Source organism: Oreochromis niloticus, linkage group LG3 (genome assembly GCF_001858045.2).
Source record: "Oreochromis niloticus isolate F11D_XX linkage group LG3, O_niloticus_UMD_NMBU, whole genome shotgun sequence".
Lineage (NCBI taxonomy): Eukaryota > Metazoa > Chordata > Actinopteri > Cichliformes > Cichlidae > Oreochromis > Oreochromis niloticus.
In genome coordinates, this window is record NC_031967.2 from 40,094,895 (window position 1) to 40,113,962 (window position 19,068).

The window sequence follows — 19,068 nt, forward strand, 5'->3', positions numbered from 1 at the left end:
TGTGTGTGTGTGTGTGTTTGTGAATGTAGTATTGTTCTATTTGCTGTTTGGCATTTTTCAGGTGAAAGCTAATTTTGTCTTCATAAAAAAAGAAGACAAAAAAACTAAAAAACTGAGTTTGTGTCCAAATTCGGGTCAGCCTTCATCTGACTTCAGAAAGCACTTGCTTACATGTTGCCTCAGTCTGCATGTCCTCCGTCACCACAGTCATGCACTTTGTCTTTGGCCTCCTCTGTGTTCAGCATCATTTGTCTGACATATCTCTCTCTGTATGTCCAAACCATAGCTGGACTGGCCATCGGCCCACCGAGCAAATGCCCGGTGGGCCGATGGCCCAATCAGCTGATTGGCTTTTCTGTCGCAAGTCCCGTCTTTCTTGTTTGTTTATCTCCCACTTTGCGCCAGAACGAAGAAAGCAGTGGATGTGGCGTTAAACAAGAGCAGCACGTTTAAGTCTGATAAGCTGTTGTTAGAATTTATTTAATATTACTTTCTAGTATCAGCTGATGTTTGCTGGAGTCACAGCTGTAAACGCTGCTGGTCATGATGTCGGTTTGGATATCTGGTGAGAGGGAAACATGAAGATGAAACCAGGAGATGTTCTTACTGAATCATCAGAGCTGAACAGGTGATGGAGAAACAGGTTTACCTTTTAGGTGACATGAATGAGTTGAAGGGAAGTTATGAACTGTTTCTGAGAGACAAATAACACCAGGATCCTTTTTCTAAGTAGCTGACAGTTGGTAGCTGTGCAGGGGCGGGTCTAGCAAAGTTTTGCCAGGGGGGCCAGGTAGGACATTACAGTTTTTTCTGAATGCTTAAACCCTAACTGTGATTTCCATAGCACAATTTCTAAAACTATTAATACTTATAGCAAAACCACTCACTGAGTTTGCAAAACTAAAAGCACAAACACTGCTTTGCACTCAGTTTGCCATTTTGTAACACACACTTTGCAAAACTGTAGACACAACTCACTGCTTACACTCAATTACCAAATTTCCAACACACTCCTAGCAAAATTATACACATGTATGGCTATCATTAACACTATTTTGCCAACTGTCTGGCACACTTTCACATGTGAAAACTGTCTTAGATAATTAGTCCACTTTGCAATCAGCCTAAGCACTATAAACAGGCCACAGGTAAGCTGTCTATGTGGAGTACAATGGAAGGAGCAGCAAGAATGAGAAGAGTGAGAATCAGAGGAGGCCGAGGGAGAGGACGTGGAGGTGAAGAAGTTGGAGGAAGAGGACGTGGAGGTGAAGAAGTTGGAGGAAGAGGATGTGGAGGAGCAAGAAGAGGACGAGGAGGGGAAAGAGGAAGGGTAAGAAGAGTAAGAAACAGAATAACTGATGACATCAGAGCTACAATAGTGGACCATGTCATCAACCATGGGATGACCCTGAGGGAAGCTGGCCAACGGGTCCAGCCTAAACTGAGCCGCTACACTGTGGCAGGCATCATTAGGACATTTCGAAATGAGAATCGGTAAGTACTTTGTAGCACTGCCATACTCTAATGAGAAACACAACAGTACCATACATGCAAAAATACTGAAATTGTTACTTCACAGAATTGCTAGACGTCCAGATGTTGGGGGCAGAGGCAGAATGTTCACTCCAGAGCAAGAGAACCATATAGTGAACATGGCGATTGCCAATAATGCAATAAGACTGCGCGAAATACAGCAGCGCATAATTGATAATGACACCATCTTTCAAAATATACACAGTGCAAGCATTTCTGCACTAAGTCGTGTACTTGCGCGCCACAGAATAAGAATGAAGCAAATTTACAGAGTTCCTTTCGAGAGAAACACAGAACGTGTAAAGCAACTGCGATATGACTATGTGGAGGTAAGCTAGTGTCATTGGTTCTGAATTTGGAAGTGCATACTGTAGTGCTGTGCATGGGCCTGATGTGTTGCATTTGTTTTGTCTTGTCCAGAGAGTGATGGAACTAGAAGCAGATGCAATGGGACATGAGCTACTTTTTGTGGATGAGGCCGGTTTTAACCTCAGTAAAACCAGGAGACGTGGCAGGAACATTATTGGACACCGTGCCATCATCAATGTCCCAGGACAACGTGGTGGTAACATAACCATGTGTGCAGCTATAAGCCAAAATGGTGTTGCTCACCATCATGCAACCATAGGCCCATACAACACTGCACACATTATTGCATTCCTGGACACCTTGCATGACATGCTCACTGTTCAGAGACCAGAGCAGACCCGATATGTTTCCATAGGGCTGCTTTGGTCCGCAACTGGTTTACAGACCACCCATCCTTCATGGCACTCAACCTCCCTCCATACTCTCCATTCTTAAATCCCATCGAGGAGTTCTTCTCTGCCTGGCGCTGGAAAGTGTACGACCGTCATCCTCATCAACAGGTAGCCCTTTTACAGGCAATGGAGGAGGCATGTGGAGATATTGACCAGGCATCATGTCAGGCCTGGATACGGCATTCAGGGAGATATTTTCCCCGGTGCCTTGGACTGGAGGATATCGCATGCGATGTGGACGAAATTTTGTGGCCGGACCCAGAAAGACGACATGATGTAGGCTGATTGTCTTTTTTTTCCTTTTTTTGTGAAATTCCTATTTTGTGTTCTGACTTTGTCTTGGTTTTGATGAGTGTGAATAAACACCAATACTTGAAGTTTGGATCCTTGTATGTTTACATGACACTATGACAAAAGTGTGACCTCAAATTGACATCTGTACACAGAGAAAGCAAAAGCCAGATGTGTTTTGTATTCATACCATCAGTGTGCAGGTGGCGCATTGTGTGCTTGGTAGATGATGGCTTGTGTGTACTGTTTGATACGAAAACACCATTTTTACGAAGGTGTGAAGAGTTAATCTAGCTGTGTTTGCTTTTGCAAGAGAACTACAATGTTTTGATAATTGGGTGACAGGTTTTCTTATTTGTGTGTAGAGTTTTGCAAAAATAGCCAATAGTTACAAAAAATGTGCTTAAGCAATCAGAAAAAACTGTAACAGGGAAAGGGGGGCACAAAGAAATACATTTCTTTCTTATTCTCATTTAAAATGTCTCGCTTTTAACAAATAATTATCTGAATCTTACAACAAATGTTTTCATGTGATGTAAAATGTATAGAAATCCATTATTGTACATAGTAATTTTTTTCAGGGTCCCAACATAATTTCTTCAGATATAAGTACTGTATATGATGCCAGTATTTCCCACATTTTCTAGATACTGTACCAGTACTGTGTGTAAAATGCCATCAAAAAGTCAATTAAGTTTTATTCTTCTCACCTGTCTTTCTGTCTCCTTTCACTTTTTAAAGGTTGACATGCTAAAAAAAATATTTTGCCCTGCCATGCTGTTTATTGATGTGGTAAATAAATAGTTTATGAAAATATCACTAAATCTGTCATTTATTATTTTTAATATTCAGTAATGGTCATGTCTCACCTCTAGTCTTCTCTGTCTTAATTTCAGGTTTCCACCATATGTTGTAGATAGTTCAGGAGGTTAACTCGACCAAGGTTTCGGCTAAGTACTGTTTAGAATACCAGAACAGGGAGGATGGTGTAGGTTTAAGTTTATTAGATACATATATACCAACAAGACAGTGTACATCACTGTCACAACAGCGTTTGTTTTCATTCAAAGGCTTTATGGCTTTACCTGTAATACCGGTGGGCGGGTCTCTAGTCAAAATGCCCGGGCTGATTTTTTATCCCAGTCCAGCCCTGGTCCAAACCATCTCTAGAGAGGCTGATCATTTCTGATCCCGTCAAAAATCCCAGTATAAATTGTAGCATTAAGCACCACAGTAAGAGCAATTTGAGGATTTCTTTTTCTGCATTTGGAGCCTATTTATTTACAGAGATAATGAGCTGAAGAGAAACTTCACATTCTTCATGAGACACTAAAACGTCTGCAGACTTTCCAGGCAAAACATGAATAAAAAAGCATTTGTCCTCCACGTCTACCCAAACAATCTCCTCTGCTGTGCTTGTGTTTGTCCATCTGTCCAACCGATGTTTAAAAAAAACATGTTGGACACACTGGATAAGGCACATTTAGAGAACACATTTAAAACAAGACAACAAAATAGTTTTTCATGTTACTAAGATTAAGAACTGTATTTTATGTATGAGAGAAGAAGGAAACCTTTGGGTTTTCCTCTTTGAAGCCAAGTTTCTAAAGAAGCTTTGGAGCAACGATTTCAACCAGTTTTGTCCATTATTAAAAGAGATGTTTATTTGCCAATCATTCAACATCACCACTTGTTATAACTCTGCTGATTTTATTCCCTTTGTGTCCAGGCCGAGATTCCAGGTGTCTCCCTCAGCTCATTTACTCCAAATCAGAAGCATCAGATTTGTGGAGACGCTCTGCCTGCCAGACACAGCTCAGGGCAATGTCTGTCTATCCTCCACAATATACAGGCCTGTATCATTTAGTGTCTGTATTTAAATGTATAAATGATCGAGTGTGATCAAAGTTTTCACATGAAACATGACATTAAATATCAAACATTAAGTATTTAATTTTTGTTACATTTTAAAGACATTAAGTTTACAATCATATTTGATCAAGAAAATCAACAATCTTCACATTTCAGAAACTGGAACCAGCTTTAAATGTGACTAAAATAATGATAAAACAATCAATTCTCTAATCATTGACTAACTGATGAGTCACTGCAGCTCCAACATATTGTTGCATTTGACAACCCACTACAGCAACTACAGAATAAAACCACTAACCAGACTGATGACAGATTTCAAACATGCTGAATATGAAGAGTAGTATCATTTAAACTCACATGATTATCAGCCATAAGAACAAATTCAGATTTATATTGATGTAAGGTATATAAATGTAAGTACAGTTTGAATCAGTGCAATATTATTTTCACACATCAATGGACCACTGAACTTCTCAGCTTCTAAAATGTAAAGCCTCATTTAGAAACTACACAAGTACATATAATGGTCAGGGATCAACATGAACCTGTCTTCTCTATTTGACTTTAATCAACTCTGCAGTGACTCCATCTCCATGTGTAAGCCAAAGTCCAGCATAGAGCGGCTGAGTGAATGTGGTCTGGACTCTGTGGAGGAGAGTCATGGTTTCAGAGACGCTGTAGAAAGACCGAATACCTGCTCTGTGATCCAGGTACACTCCTACTCTGGAGGACCGAGGACCTGAGAGGTCAGTTAGAATATTGTTATGAAAAAATTTATAACTGTTTGTGTCACAATATAATGCCCAAGATTTCATATTGTATCCAAATAAACAATTATTTGAGCTCCCTGCTCTGCTGATATTCTTGTATGCGACTGCTACAAATACTCCTTCACCTCTCCACTCCACCTCCCAGTAACAACGTCCAGTCAGACTCTCTCTACTCAGGACCTGAGAATAGTCAGTGAATCTGTCTGGATGATCAGAATAAGACTGTTGTTGTTTCATTAATGTTACTTTTCTGTTCCCCTCAGATAATAACAGATGTGTGTTTGCTGTGTTTGGATCCAGTGTGATTTCATGTGAATATTTTAAGAATCCAGCTCTGGTCTTTGGCTCTGGTGACAGTAAAACATCCACTTCAGTGAGATGTTTGTCCATTCTTCTCTCAGAATGTCCTGTAGTTTATCTCTGGTCTCTGACACAGCTGCTGTCACATCCTCAAAGTACCTCAGAGGACGAATATTGATGCTGGATGAGTGTGTAGACTCACTGAGTGCTGACAGTGAGGGGTAGTTGTGTAGAAACTGGTTGTGATCCTCTGTGTGTGACAGCTGCTCCAGCTCGCCGTCTTTCCTCTTCAGCTCAGCGATCTTCTGCTCCAGCTTCTCCTGAAGCTCTTTGACTCGACTCACTTCAGTTTCCTGCTGGGATCTGACCTGCTGCTTCACATCAGAGCTTCTTTTCTGGATGAGACGGATCAGCTCAGTGAACATCTTCTCACTGTCCTCCACTGCTTTATCAGCAGAGCCATTGATGGCCTCCACCTCCTGTTGAAGCAGCTTCACATCTTTCTCTCGCTCCTGGATTCTCTGCTGGATGTTTAGTCGTCTCACCTCGAGCTCCTTCTGCTTCTCAGTCCTTTCTGCTGCAGCTGGGACTGTTTCATGGCCTTTATGTTCATCCACTGTGCAGAGATAACAGATACTCTGCTGATCAGTACGACAGAAAATCTTCATCACCTCATCATGACGAGAGCAGATGTTCTCCTGGAGCTTCTTGGAGGGCGCCACCAGCTTGTGTTTCTTTAATGGAGCTGCATCATAGTGAGGTTGGAGGTGTTTCTCACAGTAAGAAATTAAACAGACTAAACAGGACTTGATGGCTTTCCGTTTCCTCCCAGTGCAGCCATCACAGGCCACATCTTCAGGTCCAGCATAGCAGTGATCAGCTGGAGCAGCTTGGAGTCCAGTCTTCTTCAGCTGCTCCACTAAAGCTGCTAACATGATGTTTTTCTCCAGGACAGGCCTCGGTGTGAAAGTCTTCCTGCACTGAGGGCAGCTGTGGATTCCCTTCCTGTCCTCTTCATCCCAGAAACCTTGAATACAGTTCATACAGTAGCTGTGTCCACAGGCTGTAGCCACCGGATCCTTCAGTAGATCCAAACAGATGGAACAAGAGAAGGTTTCTCGGTCCAGCTGAACTCCTTTCTGTGCCATTTCTCCTCTCAGTGTCAGTGACTGTGTGAGTTTCTCTTCCTTATAACGGAAACTAGTCTGAGCTCTGATCTCAACATGTGTTTCTGCAGATAATGGAGCCTGTCAGCTCTTACACGTCACCACATGTTGGTTACACCAATCTTCAAAGTGCAGATCTGAAGGGGAGGGAACGAGGAAACATGTGGACAGAGAGGAGGTGCTGTGTTTAAGAGGAGGAAGAAGAGGGAGGGTTATCAGGCTGTGCTTCACTCCAGGAAGTGGAGCAGTTTGAGAGCGATACTGTGTGTTTAACCCTTTTTTATTTATTGCTCATCAGCTTGTTAACACTTTCTTCTTTAAAAATAAACTTCAGTTTAGAAATGTCAGAGTTCTCACTGAAGTTAACAAACAGTCCTTCAGTTTTGTTCAATGCAGGAGGATAATGATCCTAAACATACAGATAAGGCAGCCACTGACATGATGCTTATGTTGCATTTAAGTTTATGTTCATTTCAATTGTTTCTGTCCCTCAAACACCATCAAAGGTGAGAGGGTGCAGCAGGTGTCGTAGTTGGTATATGAGGCAGTAAACAAATTAAAGAGTTTTCAAACACATTCAGCTCCACAAAAATGTGATAAATGTTTGACAGGAAAAAAAAGAAACTCTGATCCTTCTTTAAAAGTATTTTTCTGTTACTATGGTCGAGTTGATCACACAAAATCATCTTGAGCAGGGACGTGGCTAAATACAGGTATGTGAGAACCAGTCAATATTAAGGTCTCCACTGACTGACTGCAGCATTGTTCATGTGACCTGGAGATACTGGATATCAGAACTTGGTGGTCTGTAACAGCAGCCCACTAGTATAGGTTTTACAGGAGGAAGCTGGACCTGTAACCACAGAACTTCCAGTCGGATCAACAGTCACAGCAAGAATCAGCATCTGCACATTTATCATCAAGAGCAGCAGGGGGCGCTGTTACACACAGAGGCAGGTTCTCTCCCAAATTTGTCCAGAACAAGAGCTGAGCAGCTTTTTCTGTGAGTCAAAGTATTTCTAACAAAATACAGCAGATCACAGAGCCTGTGTCAGCTCAGCTACCAGAATCAAACAGTGAAGCTGACCTGTGTAAGTCAGCAGGTCAGACAGTATGTTAATGAGGGGAAATCTACAAAGCAGTAATGAACTTTTCACAAACCACATTTAAAAATGGTACAAATCTATGATACGTCCATAAGTCTGCACAGTCTGAAACCTCCTCACATTTCAGCCCTCATTTCTCATCATATTGTAATCTACAGTTATTTATGGTTCAATGAGTTTTGCTTGGAGTTTCCAGCTTCTGAGAGAATTATTTACATCACTGAAGTATTTATGATTCCCCTGGTATAAAAAAGCTTCACAGTAAAATCTAATTTTTCTAACATTCACACTGAAACATGTTTATTATACTGCATGATGAACACAGCTGAACACGACGTCCCCAGAAACACGTTTTATTATCAGAAACAGACAAAAAGAATCAGCTTTCCTGACCTACAGTTTGATGCTTCAAAAGCACGAAGGACAAAAAATGTGAAGAATTGAAATGTAAGAAATCTGTCCTCTCCTCATCCTCCCCACCACCCTCAGGGTGACCTTCATTTTCTTTGCTCTCTTTACCTTCATCATCCTCTTCATCGTCTTCTTGCTCACTGTCTGCTGCACACACACACACACACACACACACACACACACACCTCTACATCAATGAAGGAAACAGCACAGATATGAGCCTCTTAACCTGCTCACAGTCTCATACTGTTTTTAACATCAGAGGTCAAACCAGGTCACCAAGGAGCGCCATGACAACTGTAACTAATACCAGAATAGGTCAAAGGTCAGAGTTGTTAAAGTAGTTAAACATATGAAATACTCAACAGTGTGTCAGAGAGAAGGGAGCAGCTATCAGTCTGAGTCACACACTGAGCAGTTTGGCAGCATTCATGGTTTTATTGACACAGTTATGATCAGTTTGAACTGTTGCAGCATTTTCACTCCTGCTCTGCATGTTGTGCAGTTACTGATGTGTTAAACCAGTGGTTCCCAAACTTTTTTTCCCAGGCCCCCCTTTTTTACAAGAAAAATGTTCGCGCCCCCCCCCCACCACCTAACACCCCCCCCCCCCCCCCCAAACACCCACATTTTGTTTACAAACTCCATTGCGGTTTATTTCACACCTCAAACATTTAGTAAACGATTAAGCAAATACAAGTAAACGGCAATAAATTACAGGTAGTAATAAAATATACTACTAACTCTTTTACGCTGCGTCCACACCTACACGGGTATTTTTGAAAACTCAGCTGTTTCTATGCGTTTGGGCTTTTCGTCAACACGTAAACGGCGTTGCGATTCACCGAAAACGGAGATTATTTAAAACTCCTTTATTGCGTTTACGTGTGGACGAGGAATACAGAGTTCGTCACGCAACGTCAAGGGTATGTGCCTCTTTTCACGTCACGCTGTGCGCCACGTTATTGTTTACATGAGATGAATTGCAGAATCGCAGATAGAGACAAAATACTGTTTCTGTTAATCTGATTATCTTCAGGTTTTACACGCTTACACAGGCAGTTACTGTCCCTCCATTTAGAAAGGCAGAGGCGTCATGGTGTAATTATTTTACGTGTAGTTGTTTTTTTTCCTGTGTAATAATATTCAACATTGCTATCAATACATTTTTCAAAAAATGTCTCTCTGTGCAAAATGGGTTTAAACACATAAACAGCTGTGGGATACTGTTTGTCCGTGATTTGAACCAGGGAACAAATTACGGCAGGATCAGCCTGATATTATTTGTATCCCACTGTAACTTTACTGCATAAAGAGCTAACATGTCCAAAATGTCAGGAGCAGAGATGGGCAGTAACGCGTTACTTGTAACGCGTTACTGTAATCTGATTACTTTTTTCAAGTAACGAGTAATGTAAGGGATTACTATTGCAAAAACGGTAATTAGATTACCGTTACTTTCACGTAGGAACGCTGCGTTACTGCGTTACTAAAACCGTGATTTTTTGCCAGAATGTCTCATGACAGTGACGTAAGCGAGTGCGACGTTCTTGACAACAGCTGTGTGCAGATCATAATATATCAAGTGCGGGAGAGAGTGTAGCATGCAGCGTTTAAAGCGTGGAAGTACTGACCTTACTTTGAGTTTGATTCCATAAAAAGTGACAAAAACATTAGTGTCCGTTGTGCGTGGGAAGAAAACTTCTTTTTACAGCGAAAAAAACTCCCTAAACTTCCAAGCAAGCGTCGAGTGCGCTACGACATAATGTGAAACTCACAGAGAAACTCGCGGATTCTTCCACTGACCGCTGCGGCACACCTGCACCAGGGTAAACCTCCGCCTACCCCCGTCCTGCTTTACAGGTGAAAATAGAGCAACAGGACTGCTAGTCTTTGATTTTATTTATTTTCTGCTGTGTTTTACTTTCATCTATTTGAAAGAGTGAGTGTAAATACAAAAAAATATTTTATTTTATGTGCTGGAATGTGCAGAAAATAGGTTTAATTGTTAAACAAATTTCTTCCAGTCAGAGAATGTTGCATATAATTAAGTTTTTGCTTGATGCATAATGTTAAAAGATTTAAAGTTTAAAGTTTTAAAAAGAGACGTTTCCATTTGATTACATTTTGTATGATGGATTATGCAGAAAAAGTAGAATTGGGCTGAAAGATCTATCGCTTTATCACCTATTCAGGTTGTAAATCGTCTTTTTAAAAAGTAACTAAGTAACTAAGTAACTAATTACTTTTGAAAATAAGTAATCAGTAAAGTAACGGGATTACTTTTTCGGGGAAGTAATCAGTAATTAGTAACTGATTACTTTTTTCAAGTAACTTGACCAACACTGGTCAGGAGTAGTTAGTTATTACAAGAAGTGTTTGTGAACTAAAAATCAAGAATGTGGGATACTGTTTGTCCGTGATTTGGAGAGCCCAGCGTGTGCTCCCGACGCAGGGAAACTAATTCTGCAGGGGAGACCTACCTTGGCACTTGTGCAGGTGAAGCCAAAGGGAAGATATGCTTCACCATATTTTCCTGTCTTTGGCTTGGAAGGAAGTTGGTTTGGAAACATATTTGGCGATGCTTCATCTCCTGCTTTGCGTTTATGTGGGAGCCCCGTCAAAAACCTGTCCACAGTGTCCAAGCGCTCTTTTTTTTTTTTTCTCTTTTCATACCGCGCCCCCCTGCAATGGCTCTGCGCCCCCCTAGGGGCGGGCCCCACACTTTGGGAACCTCTGTGTTAAACTGTGTGTGTGCAGGCTGTGGCTCTGTTTCACTTCCACAGTTCAACTACAGAGGGCGCTAAAAAAGTGTCCAGGTCATGTTAGTCTTAAATGCTTGAAAAGAAGTTCAGTTTCCTTCTTTTTAAGAAATCCAGGCTGAACTTCATTACAACAATTAAAGCGTCTACCAATGAGAGTTCAGGATACTGTGATTGATCTACGACGGGGTGGTAAATACATCAGAGGGTGACCTCAACTGTTTTTATGTCTAGTTAACAGAAAGAGTAGGATTATAAGCCATGTTTGTTCAGCAGCAGCTTTATATTAAAGGTTGTAGCTTTAGTATTTTAGCTTTTATATAAATCCCTGTTTCACCCCCTGCTATGTGCCTATTGTGAAGAGGGAAGCTGTGACCACTAGAGGTATAGTAGTAGGTGGTCGGAGGAGGCTTTAGTGGAACTACAGGGTTGTTTTGAGGTGACAGACTGGGAGACACTCTGTGAGCCTCACGGTGAGGACACCAGTGGGCTTACTGAGTGTGTCACTCACTACATAACCTTCTGCACCAGCTCCATTGTCCCAGCACGAACATTATTTGTTACCCAACTAACAAGCCGTGGGTGACTAAGGGCATCAAAGCTCTCCTCAATAACAAGAAGAGAGCGTTCAGAGCGGGCAATAGAGAGGAGGCTAGAATGGTTCAGGTGTTACTGAAGGGCAAGATCAGCATGAGAGAGTTGTGGCATGAAGACAACCACTGGATTCAAGCCATCCAACAACAGAGGAGCTGGGGGCAGTGAGTACAGAGTGAGATACTTGAATGTGCTTTTCAACAGATTCGACACTGCAGTGAATGCTCACCCCCCTACTGACTTACCTGTAGCCAGCCTGCAATCCACAACCATGCCACTCTCTCTCCCTCCCTCACCACATTGCACCATTGCCGCCTCTCCTCCAACATTCACTTCCACTCGTGACCAGATTCAAAGACAAAGGAGAAGACTCCAGTCACGCAAGTCTGCTGGACCAGACCAGATGAGTCCTGTGTCCTCAAGGCCTGTCCCACCCAGCTTTGTGGAGTCTTTTATAAATTGTTCATGTTGAGTTTGCCATCTTCAGAAGTTTTATGATGACTCTGCAGTGGTTGGATGTATCAGTGTGTCATGGTCCGGGTGAGTGCAGGTTTTTCCATAGAGCCGGTGGTTCCACCTCTGGGCGGAGTCATTGCATTACAGCCTGCAGTCCACACCTGTTGACAATTAAGCTGCCAATACTTAAGACCAGCGTCACCAGATCTTCAACTAACCTCTGTTAGTGTAGGCCGACACAGCTCTTGTGATCTTGTTCACAGTGATATTATCTGCTCACTTGGTGTTTCTCTGCCTGTAGTCATCCACCTGATCCCGATGCTCAAACTCTGACAATACTCACCTTCATTTGGACGCCAGTTTTCTCTGCAGCTCTTCCTCCACAGCTCCTGCTCACTTCTCCTCCCTGCTACAGTTACCGGATACCACAGATCATCATCGGCTGGAACCATCACCGCCTCACTCGGACCACTTACCCCTCCCATGCCAGTCCTCCACCTACAATAAGTAACACAGTTCTTGTCCATATTTGCTCTTTCCTGACCTGCAGAAAAACACCTTCTGAACTTTATCTCCTCTCGTTACAGTGACTCAAAAGACTCCTGGTTTCGTTCCCCCGGCCTGACTTCCCTTTCCCCATGTCACAGAATTCATATGTATATAGTTTCCTAGTACTTCATGTTTGTTGTACAGTTCACGTTTGCTACATTATTCCTTAGAATCTCACGTACATCATGGTTCACAGTTCATAGTCACATCATAGCTGTAATTCTCTGTTTGTAAATAACGTCTTGTTACCATGTTTACCAGTGACTCTGTTTGTTTCTGCAATGGAGTTCGTTTGTCTGGTTTGGCCTCTGGCTGTGACACAGTGACGGTGATGAGGCTGAATACTGGGCTGTTCTGTCACATGGTGCAAGCAGAATCACCTGCAGCTCAACATAACAAAGACCAAAGTGATGATGGGTGTGAGGCAGAAGGATTTGGGGAAAAATACATTACTTGTATCTAACTCAGAGGAGCAAGAAACATAAAGGGAATTCCTTTTCTTAAGTGTCAGGTCATTTCAAACGCTACATTTCTATCACCTCAACAAACATCAGCAAACACACAAACTGTATGTTTGCAGTTTGTCGCACAGTGTCCCACAGCTAAAGGTCCAGCTGTATGGTGCCGTCTCCACACACCTACTATTATTTATTTCTAATTTCAAAGTTGCACATTAGAGCTGTGAAACTTTAAACTGCACATGTTTAAACGATACTGGTTACTCCCTGTATTCAGCTCTGACGCTCACCCACAGACTGAAAAGGAGACGAGGAAATGACTTTAGTTTGTCGACAGATCAGAGTGGAAACAGTTTTATTGGTTGAACAGAAGTTCTTGGTGATAAATAGCCTGTAAATGCTGCTCCTGCTTCTCCTGCATAAAGTTCCAGCATTGCTACATTTCAAACACCCACACCTGTCTGCTCCCATCTTCCCACACATATACTGGGAAACTGTGGGAACCATCTGTACATTTTCATACTTGATCCCTGATATAAACTGGGGGTGACACACAACAAATAAACACAACAAATAAATGGATCTGGCTGTATGGGTACTTAATGATCAAGCTGGCAGTAATGTTGTGGTGTTTAGTAGACAGGAGGGTGGGGAGTGTAAGAGGAAATGACACACAGGACATGGTTTGAGGTAGATTCATACCCAGGCCCTGCAGTGAGGACTATAGCCTTCAGTACATTGGTCATCTGCTCAGCCATGTTAACTATAACAACACTATAAATTCAGTCTGACAGTGAGTTAGTGAGAGTTAGTTACAGTGAGTCAAACCCACTCCCTCCTCCAACTATGACGGCCTAGACAGAGACTTTATGCAAGCTTCTTTGAAGTTGGCAGACAGTGAAGGTGAAGGTGAGCATAACTGAGTTCTAGCGACTCGTTCTTACTTTAATAACTGGTAAATTTCACTGAAGTTCAAAACAACTCTCAAACCTCCAGGAAGGAGACAACAGAAGTATTTATTTTTACCTTCAGTGTAATTTCTTCCTTTGCCTAAGCTGGTGAAAGGTTGTTGTTGTTGTTGTTGTTGTTGTTGTTGTTGCTTTCAATTTGTAAGATTCCTGCATGAAATGATTTAATCAAATTTTTTTAATTTTATATTTTTAATTTTATATTTATATTTTATGTTGATTTCTAAACAAATTAATTATTATGCCTCTTTATTCCTAAGAAAACAGTCAGCTTTGAGATGTGGTGTTTTTTTGTTTTAGATAGCAGAGTGCAGAAAGGAGACAGGAGGGTGATAAGAGTGTGAGGGGATATGACACAGGAAATGATCTGAGGTAGAATCAGACCCAGGCCCTGCAGTGACGACTCTAATTTTATCCATCTGTTAAGCTGCTGAGATGTTGTTGTTGTTGTTGTTGCTTATAAATTTAGTTTGTAAGATTTCTGCATGGGATGATTTGATCAGATATTTTTAGTTTTATATCAACTCTACGATTTATTTTGAGTATTTAATATTAAATAATTTCAGAATGCAACATCAACAAGTGATGGTGATTTATAAGTAAATAAATAAATATTCCTCTTTATTCCTTAAGCCAAACACGATATTCAGATGAGAATAAAATGCCAGAAACGTTTTATAACCTGGAGAAAAAAAAATCTATCTGCTTCATGTGTTGCTGTCAGAGGTTGAACCAGCTGTCGTCAAGTTTTCAAAGTCAAATTTGGTCTGAAACTTTTTTCATTCACACTTACGGCATCAGGGAAACTTCACAGTACTGATCTACATCATTGTGTGATGGATGCATCTAAAAAAGTTAAAGGAAGTGATAAAAAGGAAACAACTCATTCAGTAACTTGAGTTTTCTGATGATCTGACAGAGTGAAGAGTCAGACGCTGTTCTTCTGAAGTTTCACAACTTTTCTGCATCAGGATTAAAGTCAGAATGAAAATCCTCCATTTTCTCTTCTTCTGCTTCTTGTCAGGTGAGGACTGATGATCGTAATGTTGCTCTTTAACTATAATATTAACTCAAAACATACTCAACTTTATAAAACACCTTATTAAATACATATATTTACTAGAGCTGGATGTCTCGAGACCGGTCTTGGTCTCAAGACAACTTTTACGTGGTCTTGGTCTTGCTGTCTCAGATCAACATAGTGGTCGGGAGATTTGGAGTCAACAGTGTCCATGACACACAACATAACGTTCGATAATGTGTCATGCGCAAAAGCATCAGCTCTAAGAGCCGTGCTTAGAGAGTGCTTTATAGTGAATCAGAAGAGTCGACTCCCATTGAGCGAGAGCCGGCTCCTCGCTTAATTTCCTTTCGCTGCTCAGCTCTCACACAGTGGCTCAGCTGTGCTCCAATCCATCTATATTGTGGCCAATCACATGCGAGGATATAGGATAATATCATTATGTGAAAAACAGAGGGTGACGGATGCGACAGTCGAGAGGAGCGTGCGTCTGTCCTCTCAGTAAGTGAGTGAGACAGTAGACAGCAGTGAGGAGGGCTGTGCGAAAGCAAAAACCCGTAAACGAAGCAGCATCTGGCTGCAGTTTAAAGACTTTTTTGTCTCAGTCTGTCTTGGTCTCGATACACTCTGGTTTTAGTCTTGGTTTAGGCGATCTTGACTACAAGTCTAATATTTACATACACTAAATAATGTTGTGATTATCCATATTGTTTTAACTTTATTGTTTTAAATTTTAAATTATTATTTTTCATCTGACAGGTCCAGCTGGGCTCGTCAAGGCAAAACATAATATTTGGTCTGCAGCTGAAGGACTAAATGCTACACTTAACTGCAACTTACCTTTGTCTGGAACCACAAAGTTCTTCTGTAAGGAAAAATGTGAGCGAGATGAAGATATCCTCATTAAAACAGATGGAAGCACAGCTCAGAGTGGGAGATACAGCATGAAGTATAAAAATGGAGCTTCAGGAAGAGGAATTGTGTTTTTGACCTTCTCACAAATGATCAAGTCTGACTCAGGAATGTACAGGTGTGCTTTGGGAAGACCTTCTGCTCCAGATTCATACTCAGACTTCGAGATGAGAGTTTCAAAGGGTGAGTTTTTACTAAAGGTCACTGAAATTGAAAATGTGGAGACCCCAAGGTCTAATTTAGTAATGTGGACAAGGGCGTAGATTTGGTTTTGGCATTGGTGGGGACGGATGATTCAACCGCCGAACCCGGTTTCTTTTTTTCCCCTTTTTGTCTTTGCTTCTTGATAAAAAGGAGAATATACTTGCCTACATATGCTATTCTACTTGCTTTTAAACCATTTAAAATTACAATTCATAGTTTTATATGCAGTGTTGGGACTAACGCGTTATTAAGTAACGCGTTACAGTAACTACATTATTATTGTGGTAACGAGCACGGTAACTAGTTATTATGCCAAAACCAGGAACGCGTTACTCGTTACTGGGATTTAGATAGGCTCGTTATTCGTTACTTTGTGTGGTGGATATCGCGGAGCTTCCACAGATTCAGTAACATTAGCAAGTGGTGGAGGCCAGCAGGTGGATGAAGGAAAAGGGAGAGAGAGGAGAGACCTGAAGCGGCCGCCGGTCCGAGTGTCAGGTGAACTGAACTTCAGGTAAGAAGTTATGACCTGCAGTCTATCTGGGTCAGATATAAACCAAGTTTAGGTGGAGTTTATTTTCGTTATGCTGACTTTTTCGTACTGCATGCTAGCTAGCATGACGGAGTTTCTATACAGCTGGGTGGGTGCTATGTTACTGATGTTGAACTTGATTTTGTTCATGCACAGCTGCCTCTTCTTCTCTCATTCTCTCCTCTCCTGTTTCTACTTCAATCATAAAGCTGATCGGCTTTTCTCTCTTGTTTATTTATCGCCCACTTTGCGCCAGAACGAGGAAACCAGCGCTAAACAACAGCAGCACATTTAAGCTTGATCAGCTGTTGTTAGAATTAATTTAATATTAATTTCTAGTATCAGCTGACGTTTGCTGGAGCCACAGCTGTGAAAGCTGCTGCTCATGATATCGGTTTGGTTATCTGGTGAGAGGGAAACATGAAGATGAGACCAGGATATGTCCTTACTGAATCATCAGAGCTGAACAGGTGATGGAGAAACAGGTTTACCTTTTAGGTGACATGAATGAGTTGAAGGGAAGTTATGAACTGTTTCTGAGAGACAAATAACACCAGGATCCTTTTCTACGTAGCTGACAGCTGGTAACTGTGCAGGGGCGGGTCTAGCAAAGTTATGCCAGGGGGCCATGTAGGGCATTAACGGGGAAAGGGGGGCACAAAGAAATACTTTTCTTTCTTATTCTCATTTAAAATGTCTAGCTTTAAAAAAAATAATTATCTGAGTCTTACAACAAACAATTGATAGATTGATACATATATACCATCAGAACAGTGTACCTCAGCGCTCCCCAACCCCCGGGCCTCGGACCGGTACCGGTCCGTGAGTCGTTTGGTACCAGGCCGCGAGAGTTGAGGCTCGGGTGTGAAATGTATTGTTTTCAGGGTTTTTATCGGTTTTCAGCGTTATTTTGTTATCGTTTTTATCGTTAACTCGGTTTTCCTGGGTCTTTTCACGTGTGTTATGAATAAATCTTCTTTTTTTCGGTACCGGTACTAGTTTTATTTTGTTGTATTTATCCGCGACACCTTAAAGGCCGGTCCGTGAAAATATTGTCGGGCATAAACCGGTCCGTGGCGCAAAAAAGGTTGGGGACCGCTGGTGTACATCACTGTCACAACAGTGTTTATTTTCATTCAAAGGCTTTATGATTTTTCCTATAATGGTGGGCTGGTCTCTAGTCAAATTCCCCGGGATGATTTTTCTTGTCCCAGTCCAGCTCTGTATGCAGCTCATCTGCAGTCTGGTGTTACCTACATCTTCCTATTCAGAAGGCAGAATTTCCGAGTTCTGAGTACAATCGAAAGCACCACGACTGCAGTTTTTGTGTTGGATGTAAAAAGCAGGCTAGAATCATGGCGGCGGTCAACGACGGTCCAGGCGTGGGATTTCTCTCGTGGAAATATGCACATTATTTTTTCCTTTCTATTGGTAGGTGGCACAGTGCACTTGTGGCAAGTAAGCAAGCTAGAAGACTGGAACTCTCGCTGGGTATCCAGTTACGGAAGCAACACATTAACAAGAGAAGTTACTTTCCCTAGTAACTAGTTACTCTGAAAGTAACGAGTAACTTGAAGTAACTGAGTTACTTTTGGTGGAAGTAACTAGTAATGTAACTAAGTTACTAATATAAAGTAACTTATCCAACACTGTTTATATGTGAATTATATAATGTTAAATTAATATTAAACAAATGACTGAAGTATTTTAGACTTTAGTTTACTTCAGCCATATTCCATATAAATCAGGTATCATACAAAAAATAAAAATAGCTTCAAATACAGTCATGACAATAAAAGAATATGACTTTAAGGACTTAACAGCATTACTTCAGTTATAGTACACCAACATCTCTGATACATTAGCACTAAGGGAACACTGAATGACCTGGTGGTTTTTGTCCATAAAACTACTCATCTAAGATGACCACAAAGTAAAAGATCTCTCAGCAAAATGATGCAACATTTTAGGCACTATTGCCCCGATCAACTCAGTGACCTGGGATTTTTTATTCTAAATGTGAACTACTGTTACAGCAACACACATGGACTACTGGTGCCTCACACAACAACTCAATGTCCACTATGTGAAGGAGCCAAACACATGCCTTCTCCTCTCGTTAACTGAGATAAACTACTGGCATATTGGTTTTACATCTGTACTGTCCAGTCTGTCCTGGTGGACATGGCATACAGCAGCATTTTTTAATCTCATTTGAGTCATTGTTGACCTTAGCCATGTTTTTAGTCTTGTGAGAGCACTGAAGCTTCTTTCAGCCTCAGTACATGCGTTTTATCCTCAGATTAAAATTATTATTCTGTGCTTGATGTGCCTCACCTTTGACCCTGGCTCTTCCCCTCTGACTGCACTAGGACATATTGCTACCTAATAAAATAACA

General features: G+C 41.4%; 1 protein-coding gene, 1 non-coding gene and 1 pseudogene across 2 annotated transcripts in view; 1 reads left to right on the plus strand and 2 right to left on the minus strand.

Annotated features, from left to right (window-relative positions):
* LOC109203633 (tripartite motif-containing protein 16-like) overlaps nucleotides 1-19,068 on the minus strand; it is a 536,611-nt gene that overhangs the window by 197,894 nt on the left and 319,649 nt on the right. The window lies entirely within an intron of this gene.
* On the minus strand, nucleotides 4,807-6,861 carry LOC109199378 (tripartite motif-containing protein 16-like; annotated as a pseudogene).
* Nucleotides 13,802-15,883, plus strand: LOC106097583 (uncharacterized). The gene is made up of 3 exons (XR_003216218.1): nucleotides 13,802-13,941; nucleotides 14,920-15,024; nucleotides 15,781-15,883. It is a non-coding gene; the product is annotated as an uncharacterized LOC106097583 (transcript).